This window comes from Leptonychotes weddellii, chromosome 1, assembly GCF_054177405.1.
Source record: "Leptonychotes weddellii isolate Sample4059 chromosome 1, ASM5417740v2, whole genome shotgun sequence".
NCBI lineage: Eukaryota > Metazoa > Chordata > Mammalia > Carnivora > Phocidae > Leptonychotes > Leptonychotes weddellii.
In genome coordinates, this window is record NC_138369.1 from 90,345,990 (window position 1) to 90,356,875 (window position 10,886).

Here is a 10,886-nt window from a genome sequence, read left to right on the forward strand (position 1 = left end):
TTATACATAGGATCTATATATTGAATACATAGAAGCAGTGGGTAGGATGGTGGTTACCAGGGGCTGGGCAAGTGTAGAAAATAGAGAGATTTTGCAGTTGGGTAGGAAGAATAGAGACCTAATGGACAATATAATGACTATAGTTAATAATACTGTACTGAGGGGCGCCTGGGTGGCTCAGTCGTTAAGCGTCTGCCTTCGGCTCAGGTCATGATCCCAGGGTCCTGGGATCGAGCCCCGCATCGGGCTCCCTGCTCGGCGGGAAGCCTGCTTCTCCCTCTCCCACTCCCCCTGCTTGTGTTCCCTCTCTCGCTGTGTCTCTCTCTGTCAAACAAATAAAATCTTTAAAAATAATAATAATAATAATAATAATACTGTACTGAATACTGGAAATTTTGCAAAGAGAGTATATTTCAGTGCTCTCATGACCAAAAAAAACCCAAAAAGGTAACTATGTGAGGAGAAGATATGTTCATTAGCTTGACTATAGTAATCATTTCACTATGTTGTATATAAAATCATCCTTTGCACCCCTTATAGATATACAATTTTTATTTTGAAAAAAGAAATGGCATGAAGAAAAAAAGTAAGTATTAGATAAAAGTGAAGTGTTACCGAATATCTTGTTTCTCCACTGGCTTCAGTTAAAATGAGCAGCTATTTAGTGCCAAAAAACGTGCAGCACTCTGGCTGTGGCAGCAGAAATCCAGGAGCCGACAGTGTTGAGCACTTACTGATCTAGCCAGACTTCTACCTTCATTCTACTAAAAGTTCAAATAATGCAATTGTGATGGTCATTAAGTTTGTTGGGCAAGTTTCACATTCATTCTTCTCTCCCTCATGTTTATTTTATAAAGCTGATCTTTGGCTTTGGCCGCAATTTTGGATGAATATTGATTTTAACATTTGGTTGTTCAACAATTGGCCCAAGTAAGTATGGTGTCCACACCTACCAGGGGCCATGTAGCTCGTGTAATCGACAGAACTGCAAGTTCTAATCCAAGGTTTCTATACAAGCTCTGTTTCCCTGCAAAGTGTTTTTGGAAAAAGCACAGGTGAAGAAATTAACTTTCTGATGAGAAAGATCATAGAAACGAATGGATAATAAATAAGGATAAGATATGGGTTGAAGAGGGAGTGTTGGCATAAAAATACCCATAAGCCTAAAAGGAAGATGGATGGAGAAACTGGGGCCTCCATTTCCACAAAGTGGGAGGAGAGATGACAGGATGCAAAGGAGTGGGGCATAGGGGGAGAGGACAGTGCTCAAAGAATGTGGAAAAGAGTTGGAATAACAGCCGTGGAATGCGACAGGGAATGCATGAGTAAGGCAGGAAGACAGACCGCTGAGTATAGGAGGGCCCTCCTAGTGGTCCTCAGCATGAATTTTAAGGGGCTCAGATTTTGAGAACTACTGCCTTAAAGCATGCAGAAAACAGCACAAGCCAGAATGATGAGAGCTCTCTTCCAACCCCGGAACCTGCTGAAAGCCCCAATTGGGGGTCTCGAGAACAGAAGTTTACTAGAGCAAATAGCAACTGTCTGAAATACCCCACAAAGGCCAAAGCCAGTGCGAAGTCAAAGGGAGGACACCTATTTGGCCCCAAATAAATATACTAATAAATGTGTACAGCTTCAGTGTATGATCCTAAGACCCCTATGGATGTCCTAGGATAGGACCACCAGCATCACCTGGAAGCTTGTTAGAAAAGCAGCATCTCAAGTCACACCCCAGACCTTCTAAATCCGAATCTGCATTTTAGCAAGACAGCAGATAATTCACATACACATTAAAGTTAGAGAAGCCCTGGTCTATAACTCTGCTAAAAGCTTCGATATACATATGGGTAATCGCAGTAATACTAATCTCAATTAAAAAAAAATACTGAGCCTCTGCAATATGCCTCATGCCATAGTGGGTACTCTGAAGACCACCAAGGACCTCTAGGATGTCTTCTGTACCTTCTAGGTTTAACCACTATAGTTAGGTGGGAAGGTTTTTTATTTTTTATTTTTTATTAAAAAAATTCTTTTTGCAATTGTAGTTCAGTCTTCAAAGTCTATGAAAAGAAAACAGTGCATTTTAGCTTTGACTTTCTGTGGTTTGGAGCTGGTCATTCGATTTCAAGTGAGTGAGGTTTATGCTTGAACTCAGGCTTCTGGACTACACCACTGACAGGGGAAGGGCGGCTGGAATCAGCACAGAGTAAGCATGTATCACACCAGCTGCCTACACCTTTAAGAGATCCGCCCAAATATCGACTGTTTTTAGTTAGCGTGCTTGTGCCTGATACGTAAGAGCTCAATAAACAGGCTAAGAAAGAAATAATAAGTGTGTGAAAGTTAAAACTGACCTGCATGAAAGCTCACTGATATGATCAGCCTTTAAGTTCTGTCTTTTAAAACTTATTTTTAGCGATTAAAAATTTCTGGAAAAGGTGATGATGGTTGCACAATAATGCGAATGTACTTACACCACTGAGCTGTGTACTTAAAAATGGCTAAAATGGTGTATTTTAAGTTACATATATTTTACCACAATAAAAAATATTTAAGAAACAAACAAACAGGGGCGCCTGGGTGGCTCAGTCATTGAGCGTCTGCCTTCGGCTCAGGTCATGATCCCAGGGTCCTGGGATCGAGACCCGTGTCGGGCTCCCTGCTCGGCGGGAAGCCTGCTTCTCCTTCTCCCACTCCCTCTGCTTGTGTTCCCTCTCTCGCTGTGTCTCCCTCTGTCAAATGAATGAATAAAATCTTAAAAAACAAACAAACAAACAGAAAGCTTAGTTTTAATGTTTTCACTGCCTCAGAATCTGATCTTACCCACAATTTTTGCTCTCTTTGCTCATCCTTTTACAGCTTGGCATCAGTCCTTATAGTCAGTGCGAGCATCTTTGGGCAGTGGGACAATGTGAGTGCTCCCATTTCCCCCAGCACTGTCTTTTCCTTTCATTAAGATGAGCAGTGTGTAGGCTTGGGTTCAAAGCTGACTTGATGCTTTCTAGCTGTATGGGCTTCAGCAAGCTCCGGACACCTCCGACCCTCAGTTTTCTCCCCTACATAGAAGAGGCAGTTACTCTACTATACACCTCAGAGGGACCTAGTTGAGATAAAATGAGTTAATGATGAAAGCATTAAAGTCCTATCTAGCATGTAACAAGTGTACAAGAAATCTTAACTACATAATTTTATTAAAATGTATTCCTGACAACGAACAAATTTTCAAGGACGCATTACCTTCTCAGAGGAGCCTTCCCTCCCCCACCTGAGTCCCCCCGTTACTAGGGACACTTTCATGGCTTCCTCAGTGCCATGGCACAGGTCACAGTTGGTTATCACATGGTTCTGAGACTCTCTGATTAGCAAGAGGCAACATTGCATAGGAGGTGAGAGCACAGACCTTTTTTGTTTGTTCTAGAACAAGGCTACATGGGATCCAATCCTAGCTGTTGCTACTAACTGAAAGATCTTGGGATGCCTGAGTGGCTCAGTCGTTAAGTGTCTGCCTTCGGCTCAGGTCATGACCCCAGGGTCCTGGGATCGAGCCCCGCATGGGGCTCCCTGCTCAGCAGGGAGTCTGCTTCTCCCTCTCCCACTCACCCTGATTGTGTTCCCTCTCTTGCTGTGTCTCTCTCTGTCAAATAAATAAATAAAATCCTTAAAAAAAAAAAGATCTTGGCCAAGTTACTCTCCGTATCTCGATTTCCTCATCAGTAAAATGCAGATTGTAATAGAACCCTCTTAATACAGTTGCTATGAGAAATATATGGCTAGCTTGTAATAAGTACTAGACTTGTTTCCTATTCTTAATATTATTAGTATCTATCTTCCTTTTCTTAGCAGCTCTGTCCATTTAACATTTTTCCAGTGCCTGATACATAAGGGCGTAATAAAGATGCTAAAAGAATAAATGTATGAAAGCTAAAATTGACATGAATTTAGCTCATTGACCTGACAAATGCTTTCGGCCAATGCTCTCAATATTCACTTCTTTCTGTTTTTGTTTTTGCTTTCTAATATGTGTGTGAATATTTTAACAGCAAATATGACTTGAGGAAACATAATACTAAAAATTATTGGGGAAATACCTATCCAAAGGTACAGACCAAAAGAATAACGTATAATTTTAAAAAGCCAGGTGTATAGATATAAAAGAACAAATGTGTGAAAATATCCCTGCCTTTTAAAAACCATAACATGAATTTCTAAACTTAGTCTACTTTAGAACCCGTGAGTGTATTTCATTTTTTTTTTAAAGATTTTATTTATTTATTTTTTAGAGAGCGAGCGAGAGAGAAACAGCATGAGAGGGGAGAGGGTCAGAGGGAGAAGCAGCTCCCCACTGAGCCGGGAGCCCTATGCGGGACTCGATCCCAGGACCCTGGGATCATGACCTGAGCCAAAGGCAGACGCTTAACCATCTGAGCCACCCAGGCGCCCTGTATTTCATTTTAAAAAGAGGATGAGGAGCCTCAGTTATCGATGTTCCACTTTATGGAGAGTGGGTGGCGGCTGAGATCCTGCCGAAAGTTAATTTTCTACCTATAACCATAGAGACATGAAACAATGCTAAAACCAATCCATATTTGGGCAGATCTCTTGGACAGATTTATCAGCCAGGGCTCACGCTTCTCGGAGAGGTCAAGCTGCGTCCTTCTGTACTGAAGCCCATGTCAGAGAGGGTCACACAGCACCAGCACCCCCTTTGAACCAGGGGGAACGTTTTGTGCACCTTCATTCATCCTGATTGTGAAAACAACTGGAGATACTGACTTCTAGGTGTTGATGGCACCTGCAAGATCCCCAAGTCCAAATCTCAACTCAGGCTGTGTCTACCCATATAAAATAGAGGGAATTACCCAGATTATTCAGCCTGGAGCTAAGAAAAGCCCTTCGTTTGAAGTTAAATCCTTGCAGGCAGCCTTCCCATGTTGATGTAAGAGTAGATGCCGGTTTGGGTCATTGAGGCATTACAGTGTGGTAGTTAAGAGCACAGTCTCTGGGGCGCCTGCGGGGCTCAGTCGGTTAAGTGTCTGCCTTCAGCTCAGGTCATGATCTCAGGGTCCTGGGATCGAGTCCCACATTGAGCTCTCCACTCAGCGGGGAGTCTGCTTCTCCCTCTCACTCTCCCTCGGTGCTCTCCCTCTCTCTCAAATAAATAAATAAAATCTTAAAACAACAACAAAACACTGTCTCTGGAGCCAGAATTCCTGGGTTCAAACCCTATCTCTACCATTGTGGCAGGTTACAGATGGCCACAAAGTCTCTGATAATCTTTTTCATGGACACGTGAGGTCTATGCCCCTTCCACTGACCAAGGGGGTATGATAAAAGGAGATCTGTCCCAGTTTCTGGCCCGGGCCTTAAGAAACATGGCTTCCAATTCTTGTCTCTTGGAGCCTGAAGCCATCAGGTAAAATCAGACTCTTCTGCTACAGAGACCACAGGGAGAACCTGAGACAATGCGGGGGGGGAGGGGAGGGGGGCAAGACAGGGGCCCCGACAAGCCCAGCCTTACAGCCCTTCCCATGAAGGCACCTGGCAGGTGAGCCGAGCCTGCATGGACCCTACAGACCAATGCAATGCAGCCCTCAGCTGCATAAGAGCAAATAACCTCAGTCAACACTACCTGGGACAAAAGAATCACCAAGTTGATTCCTGTCCTACAAAATCACAATATATAAAAAAAATGGTTGCTATTTCGAATACAAAGTTTTGAGGTGCTTTATGATACATTGATGGATAACTAGAACAACACTTACTAGTTGTTTTGGTTTCCTCACCTCTAAAGCAGGGACAACAATTACAATACCTACCTTAACCGGATTAAATGAGTAGCAACAGAAAGCCCTTAGACCAGGACCTGGCACATAGCAAGAGCTCTGTAAAAGTTGGCTCCTGGAAAGCTTGGATGACAACCTTCATCAGATTCTGAGAAAGAGAAGACTGAGAGTGGGCTCCATGTCATCTAGTTCTCCAGGACATTTGGACCTTGTATAGTCCAATCTCAACCAGGACAGTGGCCCCCTTTGAAACACTCATGTTGAAATGACCCAAGCATGAAGGACTAGAGTTTACTATTCCACCTAAGATTAGCTACGGCCTTCCTACAGGCCAGCTATCTCCCATTCAGTGGAGGCCCACCTGGCTCCCAACCCTACTCCCAGCTCACTACCCTGAGGGTGCATCCAGCTCCCCCAAATCACGCTTTATCCCATCTTCAACTTTCACTCCTGTTACACTTCCTTTCCCTCAAATGACCGCTCGCCTTCTCCCTGCTAAAACAGATTCCTTCACAAACACTTGAGAAATACGGAAACTCCAAGTTTCCCCAGGATGTGCTGGAGAACCCTAGTCCTTCAGGATGAACCACTCTGTGCACACTGAAGTTCTGGAAACACTGGACACTGCATTTCCTAACTTTCCTTCAATAATTACAAGTGCATTTGCCGATTAAAAGCCCTAAAAAGTTATACCATTCAGAAATCTATTTAACTTTGTATTATCTAGATATGTACAGACATATCTTGATTGTGAAACACTTTTCTGGTAAAACAAGGCTTCTTGGAAGGAGTGACAGCTGAGCTGAGTCCTGGAGGTATAGAAGAGGGAAGTAGGTGAAGAGAGGAGAGAAGAAAATAAGAAGACGGTCAACTTGACTTGGCAGGAAGGCAAATCAGGGAGGGCTGGGTTTAAGCTATGAGGGCCATGGGAAGCTTCTGAGGGCTTCAGGCAAGAGCATATTTGATCAGATTTGCATTGACTCTTACTTTTGACTTTTATTTATTCATTGGAGACCTGCAGTAAACAAACATGTTGCATTATTACCCATTATCTATATGCACATTACAGAAGTTTCATAAAATGGATCTAATTCTTGTTACATGTAATGCCCACTAATATTTTCTATTATTTTTTCCTCCTCCTGGAAATCACTTTTAAGAAGCTATTCCAGTAATCTAAGCAAGCAAAGATAGAAATCAAAATTTTATAACACCTGAATATGAGTGTCAAGGCCCCTCATCTTCTCCCTGATGTTCTAGATGAATAAATGAGAGTGATCCATTTTCAGGAAAAGAGAAAAGCCTATTCTAGTTCTTCTGCTAAGAAGCAGTTAATTCTTATATCCTCTATGCACAATTTCCATTGTCTCTTGTTGCAAGTAAGAGGTTGTAATACCAGTGAGGGCAGAAAGTAAGTCAGATTTTTTTTTTTTTTTGGTTCATTAGAAGAGCATTGGTACATTGGTGGACACATTGTGGGTGCTTCAAACTCACTTATTGCTGGCATTGCATTGCACTGAATTGATGATTCTTCATCCTTTGTAGGCAAAGAAGTTTAGCAGGCTGAGAAACAGTAGCAAGCTTCACCTAAGTAGTGTGCATACCCCCCCAGGTGGTCAGAGCACCCTGGAAAATATCTCTTACTCCTGTGCTCATTGTCTCAGGAACAGAGTGCCTGCATCACAGAGAGGAACCCCTGAATCTCCTGCAGTCAAACCTCCCAGAAGGTGAAGTCCAGAATGGCCACCATGTTTGCATTCTTCTTTTCTTCCTGCAAGGATCATTACTGTCTTTTCTGTCCCTTCCAGAGCTGCCATCTGCTCTCATTGCTGAGGTCTTCTTACAAGACTGGATCCAAAATGGGGCTCAGTCTCAGCTTCCTCCTCCTTGCTTCTCTGAAAAAGAGGGCTCTAGCCTTTTCGGTTTAAAGGCTTCACTGCTAAACAGAGAGCAAGCAACAAACCATCAAGCATGGGTATCACAAGAACAATTGCCAGAATCTCAACAACATTTTTTTCCTAGTGCTTAGAGCAGTCTGTTGGTGACCCTTATCCCTTCCTGCCTCCCTCCCCTACTTCCCCCTTTCTCCAGATTAGGTGCTCCACTTCCTGCTTGCATGTCTGAAGGCACAATTCATAGTTGAACAATAAATGAGTTAGTCACCCTCCAAGTTTTGGATGGCCAGAGCATTCCAGAAGAGTGACTCTCAGTGTTTCACCTTCTCCACACAGGAAATAAATTACCTCAGGCCTCTCCCTCACAGTTACTCATGTACCAAAACTTCTTAAAAATTGTGGAAGGATTCTCTGGGCTGAGACCTAGTTTGCGGCGACATGGCTAAACCCAGCAAGTAGGTCAGAATCACTGGGAAATACGGGACGCATTATGGGGCCACCCTCAGGGAAATGGGAAAGAAAGTTGAAGTAAACCAGCACGCCAAGTACACTTGCTCCTTCTGTGGCAAAACCAAGAGGAAAAGACGAGCTGTGGGGATCTGACATGGTGGTTCCTGCAATGAAAATGGTAGCCCGTGGTGCCTGGACCTACAACATCACTTCTGCCATAGAGTCGGCCATCAGAGGACCGGAGGAGTTGAAAGACCAGTAGAAGCTCCACCATTTGAAACAATAGTAGCCTGTAATAAATGGGTTAATTTATGTAACAAAATCACTTTGGCTTGTTGTTAAATTTATTAGATGTTCCAACTTGCGTTGCATTAGTTGCCTTCTCAAAACTCTTGGAAATTAAAAATCCTTCTAATTTTGGGGTGCCTGGGTGGCTCAGTCAGTTAAAGGTCTGACTCTTGATTTTGCTCAGGTCATGATCTCAGGGTCGTGGGATGGAGCACCGCTGGGTGTGAAGTCTGCTTAAGATTCTGTCTCCCTGGGGCGCCTGGGTGGCTCAGTTGGTTAAGCGACTGCCTTCGGCTCAGGTCATGATCCTGGAGTCCCAGGATCGAGTCCCGCATCGGGCTCTCTGCTTAGCGGGGAGTCTGCTTCTCCCTCTGACCCTCCCCCCTCTCATGTGCTCTCTCTCTCTCTCATTCTCTCTCTCAAATAAATAAATTAAATCTTTAAAAAAAAAAAAGATTCTGTCTCCCCTCTCTCTCCCTGCCCCTCCCCCCCTTAAAAAAAATCCTTCTAATTTTTATTGGAAAAAAAAAATTGTGGAAGGAAACTGAAGTGTGGTGCACAGTACCCTTTACTTTCATCTCTTCTCTCAGATAGGGTAGGCTGGCAAATCCAGTTGCTATTCTGTAAAGTCTAAGACATCAGGGCTCTGTTGAACAGTGTTATTGAAATGCCGTGATGGGAAATTCTAGGGGCCCAAGGCCCTGACAAAAGAAAGAAGCTGTCCAGGTCCCAGTGGGGGAGCATCTTCAAGGTGGCATCTATGATGATTAATTCAAGCCTTACATTTCTGGAACCTTATCTTCCTCTGTGGGAATATTCTCAAGACTCCCTATCAAAATGGGTGGTTTATAAACAAAGCTCATTTGCACCTGCTTGGAGTGTTGGAAAGCACCCGCCAGCAAAGTGGTGACAGTCCTCATCTGCTGGTGGTGGGAACACAGTTGGTTTTCCTTTTCTTCCTTCCATGTCTCTGTATATCTGACTTTTTTACCTAAATAAATACCTATTCGTAATAAAGAGAAAAAATCAAAATTGTTGTTCAGAAGGAAGTATGTCCCACTGTTTCCATATGCTTGCACATAGTGACATTCTGTTGTTTATATTGAAAAGATCATCTTTTTTTAATTTCTAAACCTATTTGGGAGACCATAGCCCCAGTTTTGACAACATAGCATCGTGATTGACAATCTTAGCTCCTTGCCTTATTATTCAGGGATGATCTAGCAAAATGTACTTCATCTGTCTCAGCCCGAGTGTCTTTGCCCATAGAGGGGCCTGATATCTTCTTCACAGGAGGATGAGAAGCATTTAAAGCGCTCCTTTGTGCTTAGCATATTATGCCTGCTCAAGAAACATTTGCTGTTTTTCTTCTCACCCCAACCCTGAGATCTCAGAAAGTCTCTCTATAGAGCAACCAATACACAGTTCAAAGAATCTTTAGAAGGAAACTCAGCATCCATCCAGCTCGACTTCTCCAGAGTCCTGTCCACAGCCTCCCTGGCCAGCCATCCCTGAGCCTCAGGGGAAGGCAGCCCCCTGCCCCCCTGGGAGTGGGTGGACAACTCCACTGCAGGGTAGCTGCTCTCACCATGATCATGATGCTACTTGCTTTTTATTTAGCTAAAATTTGACCCTCTATAAAATGCTCCCTATTGTTCTTAAATCTCACCTCTAGACTCTCCACGAAGAGCTAGCAGGCTCCCTCTTCTGCCCCACAGTCCATTGACTACCAGCACCAAACTAGGTCCTTGAGTACCATAGAGCTGGGTCTAGGCATGGCAGAGGCCTTCCTAAGTGACACAAAGCAAATGAGTAACCGAATCATGCCTCTGGCAACTGGCAAAATTTCCAATAGAGATCTACCTTACAGCGCCCGGTACTTTCTAATGGTTCTTCCAACTTCATCCACTCAGCCTCCCCTTGATTGATTTATCGGTACCTTTCCTCTCCTCTCCCCAACACCAACTTTCCCTGTCCCTCACCATTTGTGAAGAAGAGGTTTCTGTTCCTACGTGGAGGATGTGACTTAACAAGCTGATTGGTAAAACTTTTTTGCTAATTCCATCATACCAGGTAAGGGAGAAGAGAGAACTTAATGAAGCGACAAGTACAGAAATACAGCAGTCAGGCAATAAAATTAATAATCATTAATTAATAACCATTAATAATGGTTTTATCCTTTCAAAAGTTCCTTTAGGGCTGAACTCCGTGATACCCAACTAGACCATCAAATTGCTATTTTTGTATCGAGGGAAACAGAAGCTCTTTGGGATAATTCTTTTACATTCCAGGCTTTCAGTGGAAGAGAAAAAGACACACACTGTAGACCATTAAGTACTGGAGAGACATGATTTTAGGATGTAACTCAATTACCCAGTGATTATAAAGAGCCTGGGAGAAATATTTCTATATCTGGTCAGGACCATTGTCAGATTAAAGGTGCGGTAGTTCTAAGTGCTGTTTGTTCCAG